Source organism: Rhamphochromis longiceps, linkage group LG10 (genome assembly GCF_057381845.1).
Source record: "Rhamphochromis longiceps isolate RC_006_pf linkage group LG10, R_longiceps_female_GT1.1, whole genome shotgun sequence".
In the NCBI taxonomy this organism is placed as follows: domain Eukaryota; kingdom Metazoa; phylum Chordata; class Actinopteri; order Cichliformes; family Cichlidae; genus Rhamphochromis; species Rhamphochromis longiceps.
In genome coordinates this window covers 14,638,321-14,657,413 of record NC_140566.1, presented here as the reverse complement: position 1 = coordinate 14,657,413, position 19,093 = coordinate 14,638,321, and the positions used below count along the sequence as shown (strand labels likewise).

The window sequence follows — 19,093 nt, the reverse complement described above, 5'->3', positions numbered from 1 at the left end:
CTTTTGTTTTGGCTCTCATCCCTAGTTAACATAGTGCAACTTAGTTGTGGGTTAGTTGCCGTTATATGTTATAGTATAAGGTCAGATCTAAAAGAGAAAACAAAAGTAACAGTGTATACATACAGTTTTCTTGTATTTGAGTAAGCTGATAGATAGACCTCTACAAGAGATAAATCAGGAAATTTGGAAAGAACAACATTTTTGGAAAGACGTGGAAAGACATGGGCTACACTTCAAAATAAGGCAGTTAAGTTACTTTACCTTTATTGTGTTAATTGCTTTACATTAAAGTAAATGTTACCATAGACTTTCAAAACTATAAATTTTTTTAAACACCTATTCGATTTGGGATTGTGGGAGGGCAAGGACCTCCCACTTCTTTGCAAGAAGCCGAGTACACCTGAACAGGTGCCAGACCATCACATTGAGACAACCATACACTGAGGCCAGTTTAGAATCAAGAGTTTAGAATAACAATTATGTCTTTGGATAGATGGAGTATAGATAAAAGCCACACAGGCACAGGGAAAACATACAAATTGGACATGCAGGGGCACCAGCAAACCTGGGGGATTAGACCAGGAACCATGTTGCTATCTATCTATCTATCTATCTATTAGGGGTGCAACGATACACAAAATTCACGGTTCGGTTCGGTTCGATACTTTGGTGTCACGGTGTTTTTCGATACAAAAAAAATGTTCATGCCTTTTTAATTTGTTATTTATTAAAATTATAAATATCAGGGCTCGCAAAATTTCAAAATCCCTGGTAGCCCTTTGGGCAGGGACTCTTCAGTTTTTTGTAGCCCAAAATAAGTTTAAGTAGCCCGAATAAAAAAGAGAGCAATTTTTTGATTGATGTTTTGTTTCCCGTTTTGTTTCCTTTACAATATTATACATTAATGTATAATATTGTAACGGAAACAAAACATTAATCAAAAAATTGTTGAAACACAAATTACAACATTGTATAAAAATTACAATCATCAACTCAAATACTTGGTTCTAATTGAACAGAAATTTCTATGAACTTGTAAGAACTGTGTAGGACATGAATCAGTCTGTGTCAGATCCTGAATTTGAAATTTCCACTGAAGTCACGAGTAATTTGCATTTGCTTTTTGAAGTTTGCAAAGACTGCTAAATTTTGCCAGTGGTGGTTCACTCTTTGCAACGTAGTACGCTGTTCTAAACAGATTTCTCAGGTTTATTTTTAGTATGTTATTTGCAATTGGTGTTTGTTCTGGGAAAGATATTGCAGACTGAGCAATAATGCATTTCTTGCATTTCTCATGGGTTCTAATGGTGGCGCCAGTGTTCGGCAGCCTCGCCTCTGTCAGTGCGCCCCAGGGTGGCTGTGGCTACAATGTAGCTTGCCATCACCAGTGTGTGAATGTGTGCGTGAATGGGTGGATGACTGGATATGTAAAGCGCTTTGGGGTCCTTAGGGACTAGTAAAGCGCTAATGGGGGCCTTTCTTAAAATGACTGGTCCCAGTAACAAAGGCGCTTGTCGACTCAGAAATCGAGGGAAAACCAACAACACACCCGGCAGAACATTATGTTATTTACACCGGTGCACATAAGTGGTCTGCATGTGCGCATTTGCTGTCAAAATAAAAGAGCGCACCAGATAAGAAGTTGCAATGCGCGTTTGCGTCCATATAAAAAGCACTGTTTTTGTCCGCTAGAGTGGGATTTTCACGGCACATTCCGCACCACATCTCTGTGCGTTCATCATTTGTTTGAAGCCAGCTCACCTCCTGCAACCACTTTTCTGAGAATACGCGCTTCTTTTGTGGTTCGGACTCCTGACATTTCTTTGGAGGTGGAGGAACATCACAGTATTGCTTAAAGGAGCTTCTTCGACATCTTTAAGAGTTCTAAACAAATGTCTGTCCTCCTCCAGAAAATCTTATGTATGCAAACACGCGTTGCAACTTCTTATCTTGTGCACGTTTTTTATTTTGACAGCAAATGCGCACCTGCGGACCACTTACGTGCAGTCCTGGTTATCTAGCTTGTCGTATTGCAGCCACAGAAATTCTTTTGTCCATAAAACCATAAAGCTGCACTTTGTTTTTGCTTTATAGTCTGATTTGTCATAACTTTTCCGTTTTGTGGTAAGCTTTTCTTTGGCTGTCACTTCTTCACCCTGACCTGTCTTATTTGGCTCAGCAGAACTAAAATATATATCCTGCTGCTTTTACACAGGCACTCACATAACACTCAGCGATTCTCTGCTCGATCAACCTCTCACATGTTTAAGCTTGCTGCAGGAGATTTCACTTGTCATGTTTGCATAGTAAGCTAACGATTGATAAGATGATGTCAGATGAATTGGTGCGCAAATTATCATCACTCACCAATCAGTGCTGTCGCTCTCTATATACAGTTCACAGTTGCAAAGTGAAAGCAAAAAACAAGCACAAATTCAAACGCGATTTCAATATGTCACATATTGACAGGGGCTCACCGATGCCAATGACATAATTACCCAGCTACATTTCCGAAAGAATGCAAAAGCATTGACATATATTTTTCCTTCCTACGATAGGCTGGCGGGCAGGGCAGAGATAGATTTTGGTAGCCCGACTGGAGCCCTGCGAGCCCTGTATCTGATTGAGGAATCACCCATCTTTGGAAAAGAGAGTTTATTACAGAGAAATGGCTCTTTCCAAACTAAAAGCTTTAGGGAGTGCAGAATTATTAGGCAAATGAGTATTTTGTCCACATCATCCTCTTCATGCATGTTGTCTTACTCCAAGCTGTATAGGCTCGAAAGCCTACTACCAATTAAGCATATTAGGTGATGTGCATCTCTGTAATGAGAAGGGGTGTGGTCTAATGACATCAACACCCTATATCAGGTGTGCATAATTATTAGGCAACGTCCTTTCCTTTGGCAAAATGGGTCAAAAGAAGGACTTGACAGGCTCAGAAAAGTCAAAAATAGTGAGATATCTTGCAGAGGGATGCAGCAGTCTCAAAATTGCAAAGCTTCTGAAGCGTGATCATCGAACAATCAAGCGTTTCATTCAAAATAGTCAACAGGGTCGCAAGAAGCGTGTGGAAAAACCAAGGTGCAAAATAACTGCCCATGAACTGAGAAAAGTCAAGCGTGCAGCTGCCAAGATGCCCCTTGCCACCAGTTTGGCCATATTTCAGAGCTGCAACATCACTGGAGTGCCCAAAAGCACAAGGTGTGCAATACTCAGAGACATGGCCAAGGTAAGAAAGGCTGAAAGACGACCACCACTGAACAAGACACACAAGCTGAAACGTCAAGACTGGGCCAAGAAATATCTCAAGACTGGTTTTTCTAAGGTTTTATGGACTGATGAAATGAGAGTGAGTCTTGATGGGCCAGATGGATGGGCCCGTGGCTGGATTGGTAAAGGGCAGAGAGCTCCAGTCCGACTCAGACGCCAGCAAGGTGGAGGTGGAGTACTGGTTTGGGCTGGTATCATCAAAGATGAGCTTGTGGGGCCTTTTCGGGTTGAGGATGGAGTCAAGCTCAACTCCCAGTCCTACTGCCAGTTTCTGGAAGACACCTTCTTCAAGCAGCGGTACAGGAAGAAGTCTGCATCGTTCAAGAAAAACATGATTTTCATGCAGGACAATGCTCCATCACACGCGTCCAAGTACTCCACAGCGTGGCTGGCAAGAAAGGGTATAAAAGAAGAAAAACTAATGACATGGCCTCCTTGTTCACCTGATCTGAACCCCATTGAGAACCTGTGGTCCATCATCAAATGTGAGATTTACAAGGAGGGAAAACAGTACACCTCTCTGAACAGTGTCTGGGAGGCTGTGGTTGCTGCTGCACGCAATGTTGATGGTGAACAGATCAAAACACTGACAGAATCCATGGATGGCAGGCTTTTGAGTGTCCTTGCAGAGAAAGGTGGCTATATTGGTCGCTGATTTGTTTTTGTTTTGTTTTTGAATGTCAGAAATGTATATTTGTGAATGTGGAGATGTTATATTGGTTTCACTGGTAAAAATAAATAATTGAAATGGGTATATATTTGTTTTTTGTTAAGTTGCCTAATAATTATGTACAGTAATAGTCACCTGCACACACAGATATCCCCCTAAAATAGCTAAAACTAAAAACAAACTAAAAACTACGTCCAAAAACATTCAGCTTTGATATTAATTAGTTTTTTGGGTTCATTGAGAACATGGTTGTTGTTCAATAATAACATTATTCCTCAAAAATACAACTTGCCTAATGATTCCGCACTCCCTGTATACTATACGCTTCTTCTGGGCTATATTCTCAGCAGCATATTATTAAACATATCAGGTCCCCATAAGGAGAATCATGTGCTAACGGCTGTCTAAATGACTCGGGTAAAGTTTGTAGCATGCATGCTTGTTGTTTTTGTCTTTGCACTAGGATGATGTCGGAGTAAATGTGCAGTCATATTCGTTGTGTTCCCACTAGTGCTGTCAGCGTTAATCTCGTTGAAATGACGTTAACGAGCTACCGCGGATCGCCCGTGCGTGGGGCTGGACGGCCAACACGTTAACGAGCTAACTGCGCTAACACACTAGTTCCCACCCATGTAATTGAGCATTGCGTGGCACATCCAACATACTGTTTTACTTTAGTCCATGACGTGCTTACCTTCAGGGTCATACCTCACATGAAAACCAAAATAGTTCCAAACGCCAGATCTGAATGAGGGTGGGGGAGGTTCAATTTGCCATGTTGCAAGGAGAGCTTAACTTCTGTCTGCTAGCTTGCCCTGCACTCAGTGAGTCTGCGTTCGACTACTCTGCCTAGGCTGCACTATCGAGCGCAGATCCACTGAGCGCTCAACACAGACAGCATCGTCAGAAGGAAAGTTGATAAAATAAATCAAAAATTTTGTATTGTTCGATACATATGCGTACCGAACCGAAAGCACTGTATCGAACAGTTCAATATCGATACGAGTATTGTTGCACCCCTACTATCTATCTATCTATCTATCCATCCATCCATCCATCTATCTATCTCTAAATTCCCACTCACCCATGTGTGCCGTCTTCACCCTTCAAGTTCAGGTCCTCTACAGAGATCTTCTTCCTGGAATCTGCTGGAGTCACGTGCCCAGTTTAGGGATCACTGTTTCAAGTTCTCAAAAAGTATCGGGACCACTGTTGCCTTCACCCTCCACATGTCGAGCTCCTCTCTCTGCCCTTAGTATTTCTCAAGCTTTTTGTGTTCCTTTTCTCTGATGTTGCTATTACTTGGTATACAAATATTATATTTGCCAAGTTTACCAGTTCCTGCTAATATACTTTGTTTTATTTCTGCAAACAATTATTTCTGCTTCAGTGGCCACTGCTGCAAGACCTTGATGCTGAGCCACTAACTTTACTAGCTGTTACTTTATGTTCCTTTGTTTTCTTTTTGTAATTCACCAAAGAAGGGTTAACCCACGATCTGTGAAAAAAATGTAAACTGGTAAAGGGCTCAGTGTCTCTGTAAGTAATTAGGGTGAAGAGCCCATTGGCTTTTTTTATGTGGCGTCTTTTGTCTGATCAGCAGCATATTTTTTTTGTTTTTGCGGCAAGTGCTGAGTCAGATGGATAGCACACCACAAGCATTTTTAAAGAAGCCTCAGAGAAGTGCTTTGTACACAATCTGAATGTACACATTGAATGTGAATGGGTACAAGGAAAGGCCCAACGAGCCTCATTAATGCTCATCTCTGAGGAGGTCTGCTGACTGCAGCAGAAAGCGGATCAGTGTGCAAACAATAGTGATGACAGAGCCACAGCTGACCTCTGCTCATGGAAAACTATTCGAATGATTCAGCTAAGTGTGGCTGAGGTAAACTGCATGCCACGTTTGTGACAGTCATGTTGATGATGTGGGTGCAGCATCATTAGCCAAAACTCACTGTCAAAGTAGTTATGTGAAAATATCATTCAATCTTTGCTGCCCCGCTGAACTAAATCTGAACTACACACCCACCAAAAAGTTAAAGCTAGCTTTCTGAAATGCAGTTATTGAACCACATTTTACTTCCTTGTCTGTGGTACAATGGACCACGCTAGCAAAACTGCCAGAAATATCCCCTCTGCATGTGCTTTGTAGAAAAGGGTTCTTGTCCATGAGTGATGGCAGACAGGATCAGTGGGCTCACAGGTGGATCGAGGACGTGTTTGCAGTGATTTGGATACCCTAAAACTCTGCCGTGGTGAAGATTTAGGTGAGTGTAGAGAACCCACACAGGTACAGGAAATGCAATGTTCACACAGGAAAAACCCCAACTGGGCTGCAGGTTCAAACCTTGTTGCTGTGAAGTGACAGCACTAACCAATGAGCCACCGTGCCTCATTTAAAAAGAATACCATCGGGTTACCTCTATAGGGTCCCAGTGGTTGGAAACCAGTACTTGCAGTGAAGATATGTCATATTCTTTGAGAGCCTTCAGGAAAGAGCTGGAGGAAGTGTCTGTGAATCAGCACACCTAGGCTACTTTGCATAAAAGTTCCAGATAATAGACAAAAGCTGTGTCCCAAAACGTAGGCTGCATCCTTCGAAGGACCCGGCCTTCACGGTCTACGTGGGCCGGGTCCTTCGAAGACTGGGAAGGCCAGAAGTGCGAGGATGTGAAATGGGACAGTCTAGCCTTCAGATTTGCGTCACCGCTGTCTCGGTGGAGTTTAATAAACTCAGCCGTCTGCTCCTTGCTATCTAAAATATAACAGGACAGTGGCGTAAATTCTCGACCGTCTCACACTTCTGTTTAATCAGTTTTCTGTTTGATGTTTATTCAGCTGTGTGAAAATCCCCGAGGAACCCACCCGATGGATTAATAAAGTTTTATTTAATCTAATATAATCTAATAACTTCAATCTCAGCCAAACCGATTTACTCCGGAACAAATAAAACAGACTTACTTAGACTTAGTTCCTCCTACGCCGGGCGGCGCATCGGGCAGCTAGTGATCTCCATCGATGTCGGTCAGCAGCGACTGCTTCAGCTTCGTCCCAGGCAATGTCGACAGTTCTCAGATCGTCCATAAATGTTCGACGCCATGTGGTCTTTGGTCGGCCTTGCTTTCGCTTGCCAGTGCGTGGACGCCATGTCATGGCAATCTTAGCTGGGCGATGAGGGGGTAGGCGTAAAATATGGCCCGCAAAGCGGAAGCGCCTTTCTGCAACAACATCGGCTAATGGGCGGGTGCCTGCTCTTCGTAGGACCTCCTCATTTGTTATTCGGTCCCGGTAGGAAATTCTCAGGATTCGCCGCAGGCCACGTTGTTGAAGCACGTTCAGGTGTTGAATAATTGCACTTGTTGAGCGCCAGGTTTCACTACCGTAAAGTGCAGTAGGGAAGACGATAGAGTTCAGTAGTCTGATCTTGACCCTTACATTCAGGGAGGTCGAGTTCCAAATAGGTTGGAGACGTCGCAGGACACCAACTGCCTTCCCTACTCTGGCGTTGACATCCCGATCAGAGACCCCGTCATTCGAGATGATGCTGCCAAGGTATGTAAAATTCTCCACCTCTTCAGCACGTTGTTGGTTGATCATGACAGGAATGCGGGCACGTGCATAGCCAACTCGGAGTACCTTGGTTTTTTTGGCGCTGATTCTTAATCCAACTTTGGTCGCCTCCCTCTGCAGGGCCGCGGTCAACTTTTGGAGGTCTTCCTGAGTCGAGCCCAGCAGGGCAATGTCATCTGCGAAGTCCAAGTCAGTGAGATTACGCACTTCGTGCCAGGGCACACCGATGCCAGCTTGGTCAACTGATCGTCGCATGATGAAGTCAATTACCAACAGGAAGAGGAAAGGGGATAGCACACATCCTTGTCGGACGCCAGTATTGATCTTGAAGAAATCTGTGCAGCCGTCATCCATCCGGATGCAGCAACGGGAGTTGGAGTAGAGACAACGAAAGGCATCTACAAACTGCTGAGGGACTCCATAGTGGCGTAGGATAGCCCATAGAGTCGGCCGGTGGACGCTGTCAAAAGCCTTCTCAAAGTCAATGAAATTAATAGAAATCTTCCTTTGGTATTCCAATGTTTGTTCAATGATCATGCGGAGGGTGAAGATTTGCTCGACGCATGACCGGCCACTCCGAAACCCAGCCTGCTCTTCTCGCAATCGTTCGTTCACAGCGTGTCGTAGCCGATTCAAAAGAGCGAGGCAAAACACTTTCCCGGGTACCGACAGCAACGTGATGCCCCGCCAGTTGTTACAGTCACCCAAATCACCTTTTTTTGGAAGTTTGATGATGGTGCCTTTTGTCCAATCATCGGGTACATGTGATGTTGACCAGCAGGCGTTTAGGAGTCTTGTAAGGGCGGCTTCAAGATGGGGTCCGCCATGCTTCAGCATTTCGGCGAGGATTTCGTCCAGGCCTGCGGCCTTTCCACTCTATTGGAGTCGGATCGCTGTCTTGACTTCAGTGATGCTGATTTGTCCGATATCGACAGGAAGAAGATCCATGGAAGGTGCCGGGTCTTCGGCCTCGAACCGTTGGGGTGGCTCAGGTTGGTTCAGAGTATCGCGGAAGTGTTCGACCCATCGTTGGTCTTGTTCAGTTGCAGTAAGGAGGACACGTCCATTTTTGTCTCGGATTGGAACACCGCGGCCACCACGAGCCCCAGTTAGATCTCGTACAATGCAATATAACTCCCCGCGTCATGATTTGCTGATCGTGGGCGGAGATTTCAACGCGCAAATAAGCAGTAACCGGGACGGCCTGGAATCGACTATCGGCCCGTTTGGAATCGCAGCAATGACAAATAAAACAGAAAAAAGCCAAAAATTACATTTTAAGTTATTTAAGTGACTTATATATCATGTTTACCCTGAGTAGCGAAAGACAGTGGGTGTCTGAAAACGATGAAGCCGGGAGTCTGCTGCTCTCGACGGTTCGAGTGCCCATTGAACCCCCCCGAGCGGGTGGGTAACAGACATCTCCAAAAACGTCGGAGCACTTTGGCAAATATGCAATGTCTTGATAAACCAAGCAGATATTTGAAGTTTACACGGCTACTTTCTCGCCTGAAAATATGTTAAAAGTTTATTTTGTGACCCAGAAAGATTAATAAGAGTAATATTAAAACTTAGCAGCAGTCGCCATTGTTGGAAACTGGAATTGGCTGGGCCACGCTATGAATTCTGGGATATGGTGGGCCACGAAGACCACACCCGACCCATCCTTCAAATTCGGGGAAATGCATTTGGCGGCCGCATTTGAAGGAGTCGACAAATTGGGACAGCCTTCGTCGCCTGGCTGTGACGTAATCGGCCTTCAAATGCGGCCTCCGGAGGATGTAGCCTAGGTTTTGGGACACAGCTAAATAGTCAAATATTGACCCAGATGTGAAAGCATATTTTCCTTCCATGTTTTTTTCAATTCTTTAACCATACCATAGGATAAATGCTCTAGCTGGAGATCAGTTAGTTGGATGCCTTGTAGCTAACGGTATAATTTGTGTTCTCAAACTTGTAGAGACATTTCCGGAAGGTTTTGTGCACAACACGAGCTTACTCTGATAATCCACTGTTATTGCAACACTGCTGTTGAGCTCCTTGCCTTACAAGGATGTTTTGGTCACCTGCTGCTATATGTTCACCTTTGACCTTGCTTGAGGGGAAACACGCACGCTGATAAATAGGAAAGGTAAGAAGGTAACATACACGGGAGTATTCTGGAGATCTGTAAGGAGTAAAACCCGTGACCTCAGTGTGACCTTGTTAGCTCGACACGCCTATGTGTGAACGGCTCTTTGAGGACATTTCTTTGGCCAGAACCTAATGTTTACTAAAATCTCAACACACTGAAGAAGAATAATGATCACTTTATGATCTCGACATTTAGGGTCAGTTTACACAATTCACACATTTTATACCAAATGTGATAAATGTTCACAGGATTTGTCCAGTAAAAATATAGAAATCATACACCAAAATATGTTTGAGATAAAAATAAATGGAAGCTTCTTCTTTAATATTATTAATAAGACAGTAAGCAGTTTTTTTGTTTGCCACAAGTTATGGAATCTACCAGGAAAATTTGTCTAAAGCACACAATAAAAAACAGGAAGAGTATAATTATTAGGAGTGTTATTATCATATTTTATTAGTATTTCACAATTAAAATCATTCCAGAGGGAACAATTTAGTCCATGCACGCAAAGACTTTTATTATGAAAGAGCTGAAAGCCTGTTTGGAGACCTGATAATGGTGGGATATAATGCCAAGGCAAAACTACCACACTTGTTTATACTGCATTAAAATTTAGCCAGCGGCTCTCAGAATGAGCTCCTTATTGGAACTTAAGCTATTCAAAAATATACTGTGAGCCAGTAACATTTTGCATTTTAGCTTCGCTGGGAAGCATTGCTCTGAATGGATTCAGTTTATTTTTATCTGATCAAGCAGTGGATGGAATCGAGTTATTTGTGTGATTAAAAATGTTGGATTTTCAATGAGCGAAAAATGTTTTGAAGCCAGTTCGAATACAACTGTGTGATAAATTATTTAACATTTCATTCGGATTGCTCTTCAAAAGGCACACCATCAAACATATTCCATTTACTCTAATCAAGAGGCTTTTCAGGTCCCAGAATGAAGAGAGAGATTAAGTAGAACCATGTGTGTGTTTATGAGAGGGGGTATGGTAAAGCACCCCAGAGTTGGAGGCTTGTTTTAGAGTTCTGGCATTTATCCCTCACACTGTAATTTTGATTACAAAGACAAACCCAGGTAAATTAAAAATGTGGCATCAATCAAGAGTCTCTACACAACAGCGAAGGCGCAGAACATAAACTGGCTGCTTTGGCCAACTATACTGTTACTCATGACTGTTTTGGGTGGTCTGGCTGTGTTGGGTCCTTTGTTTAACTCAAGCTCAAAGCAAGCTTGACTTTGTTATAAAGTGGCCAGGAATTGTCCAGTGGGTAGCTGGCCAGATAATGACAATGACTCACGTTTTTGCAAATTCGTTCAATATGGGGCTCAGTATACGTCAGGTGAATGTTTCACTTCCAGCAACGTGGAGAAAACCATTTCTGCTTCTCTACAGCACCCCTGTATGTTTCTAGTTGGTTCTGCCTTCTGGTTTCAATAGGGAATTCTAATCACGTTAGAAAGCCATTTTAGGGAAACAAAACGGCAACCTTCCCCTCTAATGTGACAAGTTCCTGGCAGAGACGAATAATCTGCTGAATTTGAAAACATCAAGTATGCCTTTAACCTTGGCTCGTAGGAGAATTAAAGTCTTGCCGCCTGTGGTTAGTATGCATTTGGATTTTGGCCACATCTGTCTGGCGCTGTCAGTCCCTAAAGACTGAGCTCAGTGCACATTGGTTGAGCCTCTTGAGTGGAGAAGCAAGGGCATGAAGTCATACGGTGATGCTGTAAACCTGTAAAACTGACTATTTAACGCGAGTAAGGCCACTTTAGTCCACTGGATCTTCAGTCAATTAAAATATTAGACAACAGTGTGAAAAAGCCTACGTGGCATTGTAAAAAATTATTTGCCCAACCTCAAGTTTCTAATTCCCCAAAAAGCAGTCGAGGGCTCTAATTAGAAAATCTGATTTATGAACAAGAGGAATTAGGGCCAAGAGTGCACTAATTCAGGCCTGCTGTTGGCAAACACCCTAAAATGTGCCTGGATAATGCATCGGCTCTGCTCAGGAGACACACAGTAAAGTCAAATGTAGAAAGAATAATACTCATGTAAGTGGATGCATACGCAAAGTCATGTTCTGGTTAGTGAGACCATATGCTGGAAGGGATTCATGTTTGCTTAAAACTGATACACCTCAAATATTTCATTTAGGCTAACGCCAAACTACAAAAACATGAGGTTCAGGTCAAGATGGCACGCAGATGCGTGAGTGGATGTTTTATCGTCAAACATATCTTAAAGCCTGTGAATACAGAAAAAAAAGACATGAAGAAGCACAGAGAAAAAAAAACTGGGAGACTTTCCAGAAGTTATCTTTTTCATGTCAGCATGGGGGTCACCTGGAATGCGTATCAGAAAAGCTGTGCAAATGACTCATTAATCATGGCAAAGGGAAATGTCACTGCCGGTCTATCGTTTTGCCAAGATGTGTGGCAAATTTTATGGTGTTTCTAATCGTATTCCTTCATTTCTGTCTTAAATTAGCTCCAGATATTCAGGAAAGAATTAAAGCTTTCAAGGACTCCTAGTGTGAGTTGAAGAAGGGGGGGTTATGAAGGAATGAAAAGTATATTTGAAAAGATTTTCCAGCTGAAATGTGCAAAGACTTTTCAAAGAGTGCAAAGCAGGTCCCGAGTTTGATGAATTATTCTCAGGTGCACCTTTTTTCATGCCTCAGTCTGTGCTTCTGCTTCAGATATAATGACCAGCCACACATCATCATCCTGCAGCTGTGAAACTCAGAGATCGACATGAGCAATGACGGAGATTATCATAATGAATGTCTTCTTTTCTTTCTAAGAATCCCCCTGAACTCATGAAGACCAGCAACTGTGCTGTGACTGTGTGCCAGAATGCTCAGAGGCAGGTTGAAAATGACCTGTAAATGTTCATTTCCAGTGGGACCGAGAGTAAATTAGGAGAAATTAAGACAATTATTTTCAGTGCCTGTAGGATACTTTTGAAGAAAATGGGGTTTTCCAGGGTCAGCAAAATGCAAATTCGTATAGGCTATTTGCCCGTGAATGAAAGTTTTTCAACATACGTCTTAGGAAAGCCTTGTAATATGACTTAAAAATAGCATAACAGTGCCAATTATCCCAGAGAAACACCGAGTAATGTGGTCAAGTGCCAAAATTATGTAGATCGCTGATCTTTTCTTTTTGAAATGGATAGGTTTGAACCAATCATTTTTATATAAACATTTCTACCATGATGCTAGATCGTGAAAGGCTTTACTTTGGGACGGGACTCTTCATCTAGTCATCTACTCAAACTTGAAATGATTTTAGATTTTGCATTGCTGTTTGATCTTGCGTTTGTATTTTTCAGTAAGTTCCATGTAATTCTCCCCAAGTATTTACATACCCTTATATACTTAGTTTGTATTTTGTCTCGTCTCCCCACGCTCTCGTGCTTTCCTCTTTCCCTTCCCACCCAAGCAGATGGCTGCCCCTCCCTGGGCCTGGTTCTGCTGGAGATTTCTTCCTATAAATTTTGATTAAGGGACTTTTTCCTCTCCGTGGGCTTGCTCATATGGGGCCGCTTGACTGTTGGGGTTTTCTCCTGAATCCTTAAGGGTCTTTAACTTACAGCAAGTGCATTGAGATGGCTGCTGTTGTGATTTTGAGCTATATAAATAAAACTGAATTGAATTCATTTGAAAATGTGCTCTGAGTAAGTTCCTGTTGTCACATTTGCTGGCACTGGACTCTGAACTGTGCAATCAAACAAGTGGGTTTATTTATAACGACCACTATGTACAGTCCAAATCCAGATTCCACACCATCCACTCCAACAATGTGCTCACTTTCACTCACGCTCAACTGGGAAGGGTCCAGGGAAGACAGGTCCGGGTCCAGGAAGGTCTATAAAAGGGAGATGGAGAAAGACGTCAGAGAAACACTCAGGAACACAGGGAGCTCAACAAGAGACTAAGCCGGGCTACACTAACCCTAGTGAGTACAACGCTCCAGCGAGGAACACCACTCCAACCAGGCCTTAAGTATGGTGATGAGGCACATGTGCGTGTGCGTGAAGATCAGTTGACCACTGCAAGGCAGGCACCGCACCCCAGGACAGCCACTTGTGGATCATGAAACCTGTGGTATGTATTGCACACTAATGCACACTTGGCAAATATGTATTTTCAGTACACACTGCTGAAAACTTTGTGTGTCTGGTTTATGTGTCGTTTTGGAAATGACAAAAAGACAAAAGCACAGGTTGACTGAACACACAACGCTCAATAGGAAAGAGATGACTTACACATCGGTCACTTGTAAATGAGTACAAAAACTGTAGATTATAAGATAATTGTTAAATTTCATGTGAATCCTGAAATTCTGAGGGAATCTGACAATTTGTGTTTTGGCAGATCACAACCAACTTTGCACTTATTTCCTTTAGATGTTGTTCTGATGTTTTGTTCAAATACTGATTAAGAAATTTCTTGGCAAGGAGAAAACAGACAGTTCCTTCCTTTGGAGATCGATGGACTCTGTGGTCTCTTTTAAAAGCCAGTTAAAACATATCTTTTTAAAGATATGTCATGTCTTTGGCACCTCTGTAGCCAAAAAGCTTTGGAGTTTAGACAAGAGACTGCTGATGAAAAAAGTAGGTGGACTTATGCACTAGATATAGATGTAGGATTGGTGTTACTGTGACATATCACAGATGACGCACTTCCATCTACATCAGGGGTCTCAAACTCGTGGCCCGGGGGCCACTTGCGGCCCACGTCACCCCTACTTGTAGCCCGTATATTGACATGAATGGCAATTTGGCCCTTGAAGCTATTTTTTTGTTAGGGAGGATGTAACAATGGTCACATTTTGATAATCTTTCTATTATTTTGTTATTTTCTGGCCAAATGATCACAGACTGTTCGTTTGTCAGTCACAACCACATTGATTACACCATGCTGAATGTTGCCAACTGAACATGGGCCCAAATATTATATTGCACTTTATGAACCTATTGATCAAAGAGGGAATAATCGCTGGAGCACAGAAGAATCCGATTGCATTCCTCGTGCTTTACATCTGTTGCGTGCTCAGAATTATAATTGAGAAACCTGAAGTGATTTTGTGGTTTGGGAAATAACAGTGAATCTTTAAGCTGATGTATGTTGCTCTGATTATTAGTACAGTATATAACAGGGTTGTTTTTTTGGTGAATGTTGTTTTATGGGGTCTTACGTTTTGAAGCAAGAAATTCCTATAAACTAGACAAAGTGTGATATAGAAGTTTGAATCATTGCAGCAGGAGAAATTTGGTTTATTCACACTGAGCACAGACATGGAAAACAATACAGAATAATGCAAGCAAACAGAACTCAGCAGCCTAACTGCTAACGTTGATGCCATATATTGAACACAATGAAGCCAAGTGTCAGTTGGCAGGGCTGAGGTTGTGAGTCAGAGCTCCCTGGACCTCAGGGGGACCATCCAGAGGCTAAAGAGATGCTATTCATTTGTTATAAAGTCTTCAGAGGTCTTCTGGCATTATGGGTCTCCTAATGGCAGCCGTTCCTTTGAGGCTCTCGTCTGCTTTCTGTTACTAAACAAGGACCAGCTTGCACAGAGTCATGAACTGCATGTAAGGCAAGCAGCAGCTTTGTGCAAAAAGATGGCACTCATTAAATCAGCTATGGTAATGGCTGCGTGAGGCTGTACAGGCTAGTTACAATCAGTGGTTTCCAAATTTTTTTGTGCCCATTTCAAGGCACACCTCCATTTATATCTACATAAGAAAGCCTCAGTGTCATCTGACCAGAGTTTTGAACGCTGGACCTACTGTGATACCTGCAAATACATCTCTACTTCAGCAGCATAGAACGTCTCAACATCACTTCATGGAGTGATGGAAAAACGCCAAGTTTTCCTTAGACAATAATTTGCTTTCTGAGGGGTTTGCAGTATTAGCATTAGCCATAATATATTAAACGTTTTGGCTGCAGGCTGTTGACTTAAAATAGGGAGCATTTGTGACAGCAGCTTTTCTCTTTTCTTTATATAGTGTATTGTCTGCACTGGTGGCCAACTGTCTTGCTCCACCACAATAAACACATTAACTTCCTCACTGTCAGTTAGGGTCTCTCTTAAGGTCCTTTATACAGAAACATTTTAACAGATTCTTTTAGGGGAAGCGAGTGCAAACTACTGATAAAGAAATCATTAAAAAGGGAGGTTTGGAGTCTTCTCCCACCCCCATTCTCTGCGGCCTGCTGGAGCGGGAGGGCTAGTAGGAGGAGTTGGCCGTCCGACTGCGGTCTGGGGTGTGGGGCCTCCCTGCTGCTGCGGAGTCGGGGTGGTCTGCCTCTCCCCACCGCAGGGAAAAGGGTAACACCACCTGGGTCTGGGTGCAATTCCCCCCTCCAGGGGCAAGGGTACCTAGACCCGGTTTGTAGAGTACGCTTGGGGAGTGTGATTGTGTGTACAGCGTCTCTTTATGTCTGTCTCCACGTTGGTTGAGTGTGGAGTGAGTGCATATGAGAGCATGAGGGTGGGAATGGATGTTTGTGTCTGTGTGTGCCTGTATGTCTGTGTCTATATGTCAGGTTGGGTATCAGACGCCACCTCTCTGGGGACACCTCAGGCCCTCCAAGGTTTGGAGGCCTATCTCCACCCACCACCACTTCCCCTGCCGGTGGCGGACTCCCTCAGGTGTCGGTGTGTTGGTGGTTCTTTGTGTCTGGGGGTGGGCGTCCGGGTACACACCGGCTCACTCCTTGGCGGCCGCTTGTCGGGGCCTGGGGCCTGGGGCTCGCTCGGGCCCCCTTTGGAGGTGGGGTGCCCCCGGCCTCTCGGCCTGGGGCTCGGTCACTCAGGCACAGCTGGGGGCCGGCGGAGCTCACGGGCGCGTCACTGCAACTCCCCCTGACTTCTGCTCCGCGGCTGCTGGGCGAGCCCTCATCTGGGACTCTCCTCGGCTCTTACTGGAACAGTGGCGCGGCTGCCCCTCTGTTGGTCTTCCATGGTCTCTTGTGTTCTGGGGGCCTCTGGATGTCTGGAGTTTTGATCTCCTCCATACCCGCTTCACACCCTGGAGGACGGGGCTGTGGCCCCCCCACACTCCCTAGCAGATCATTACATGGAAAAACCTTTGGAATGCAAGCATGCTGATCCACACAGGTATGCACACATGGGTATTCACAGACGCGGACTAAAGCTTTCTTGGCTGCTGCCTCAAAGCACACTGTGCGCTGTCTATCTTGCGTGCTGCACAATATCGTTTATTATTTAGTAAATATTGATATCTATGACTAGCTAGTTTATTGTGATGGTGCTTTGTTTTCTCTATTATTATGTTGCTCTTTGTTGTTTGCTGTCTCCTCTGTTTGTTTTTTTTGTTGTTTGTTTTTTTTTTCTCCATACAGGTGACCCAGGAGTTCTTTTTTTTCTTCTCTCTCTTCCCCCCCCTTCTCACCGTCTCTTCTCCCCTTTGGTTTTCTTTCTTTCTCTCCCCCTCTTTCTCTCATTCATTCCCCCTGTCCTATTTATTAAAAAAAAAAAAAAAAAAAAAAAATGACAAAGGATGAACTGAAGCTCTGCCATCACGTAATGTCGCATACTGCTGTTTCTGATGTCATTTAGCAAGAAAAAAAAAAAAAAAAAAAAAAAAAGGTTTTTGTTCATAAGTCACTGCACCTTGTGGAAACCACTGGGCATAGCTCAGTTAACAATGTCAACAAGCACAGATAACAGCACAGAGACTTCCAGTGTTGACAATGTTTGTGCCAAATTATGGGCAGAAATTCTGAACCTATTTAGTAGAGATTGAATACAGAAGTTCAGGAACTGCTCGTCCCATAAATATTATATTTTTCTTTCAGCTAGAAAATAGTAACTCTAACAGATCCAAAGACGTTCGTCTTAGTTTACACAGTGCTTTTGTGTGACCTTATTTTCTGTCTCCCTGGGGCTCCATAGTGAGGTCTTGACTGACGAATAATTTTTTCATGTTTGCCGGAAACTAAATCCCCCTGCTGACACAAATCATCTTTGGTGACTCAGCTGGGAAAGAACTAGTCTTTAAACATTTGTTTAAAAAAAATGCTGAACTGGTGAAATCAAAAAGTCAGTATTTGGGGCAAGGGGTATGTACTTTTCCATTTAGCCAGTACTAATTTATGACTATGATTTGAGGATCCCGACATTACTAAAATCTGCCTGACCGAGAAAAGCCCTTTTGTGATTCCTGCTCAGAAAGATGAGGGTAGCTTGGTTTAGAAATTGTTTTGGTGGTTGAAAGTGTTAGGAGGTGGTGGGTAGGTGTACTGTTGTTGTTTGGGTTTTGTTTTCCTTTTGGTTATAGGTAGGCGAGGCGGGGCTTGATGGCATTCCAACACACCTGCGACGCATCGGACGTCATCAGTGAGCGCTTTTAGGGAGCAGAGTCACGGACGTCTGGTGTCGGAGTATTATCGCTGTCACAAGTGGTAACGAGTTAGCACAGGCTGCATCTGTTGATTTTACGCTGTGGAGCTGTATGTTTTAAAGGATCCACGTTTCGCCTACTTTTCTTCGTCTTAGCCTGTTCCATCGCCTGCCCGCCTACCTAGGATTTTGTGTTGGCTATTCTGGATCCGCGACGGAGTGCTACGTACCATCAGGCGGCGATCACCGCAGCGGCTGTGGTTTGGGTGGTCAAGTAAGCTCTCCAACTCTCTCCGTCCACTTGTGTTTAACGTTCGGCTATCAACGGTATGCCATAAACCCTGTTTTGTTCCCTGTTGTCAGGTAGCTCCGGTGCGTCTGCTACCTACCTGTATGCTTCGGCTCCATCTCATCGCCTCGGTGTTTTCCTGCTGGCACATTTTTATTTATCACTGTATATAGCCCCTTTCCCTTGTAAATATTCCCCCTTACTTGTGTATATATAAAACTTGCATCACCAACTATTCTGCGTCCGTGTGTGTTTCTGCCACGTAATCCATCTGTGTAATCCAGCTAACCTAACAGAAAGTTACGCTTAAATAACTTCTGATTTGATTCAAGAGTGCCAGCCAGCTGTCATTTCCTAATATTTCAATATTTCCATCTCTTTAAGTTAACTAGAGTAATGTTTCATGTATTTTATTAATAAAACACAGTAAAGAAATTATTACAGTGCACTTAAACTGCATTCCTCAGACTATACGGTTTGCTCACTACTGATGCAGATGACACAGAGCAGAGCTCAGCTGTGTCTATTTTGGGTGGATACCGATAAAGATAAAGCTCTATGAGAAAGTGCAAAGACTATTGCACTGACAGTATTTTTTTAACCTCAATCCCAAAGCCAATTTTAAGGCAGTGTAGCCAAGCTATTACTGTTGGACATAAATATCAAACATATGCTCTGTTTAGTGTCGAGAAATCTCCTGACCTGTGCTTGTCTTAATGCGAGTCTTGCCTAAAGTAGAGGAGTAACAACATGGTCCAAACCT

The 19,093-nt window shown here is 43.4% G+C and overlaps 1 long non-coding RNA gene across 1 annotated transcript; it reads left to right on the top strand.

Annotated features, from left to right (window-relative positions):
* The first annotated feature begins 17,487 nt into the window (after nt 1-17,487).
* On the top strand, nt 17,488-18,556 carry LOC146660489 (uncharacterized). Its single transcript, XR_014913451.1, has 3 exons — nt 17,488-18,103; nt 18,198-18,315; nt 18,405-18,556. It is a non-coding gene; the product is annotated as an uncharacterized LOC146660489 (long non-coding RNA).
* The last annotated feature ends 537 nt before the right edge of the window (nt 18,557-19,093 follow it).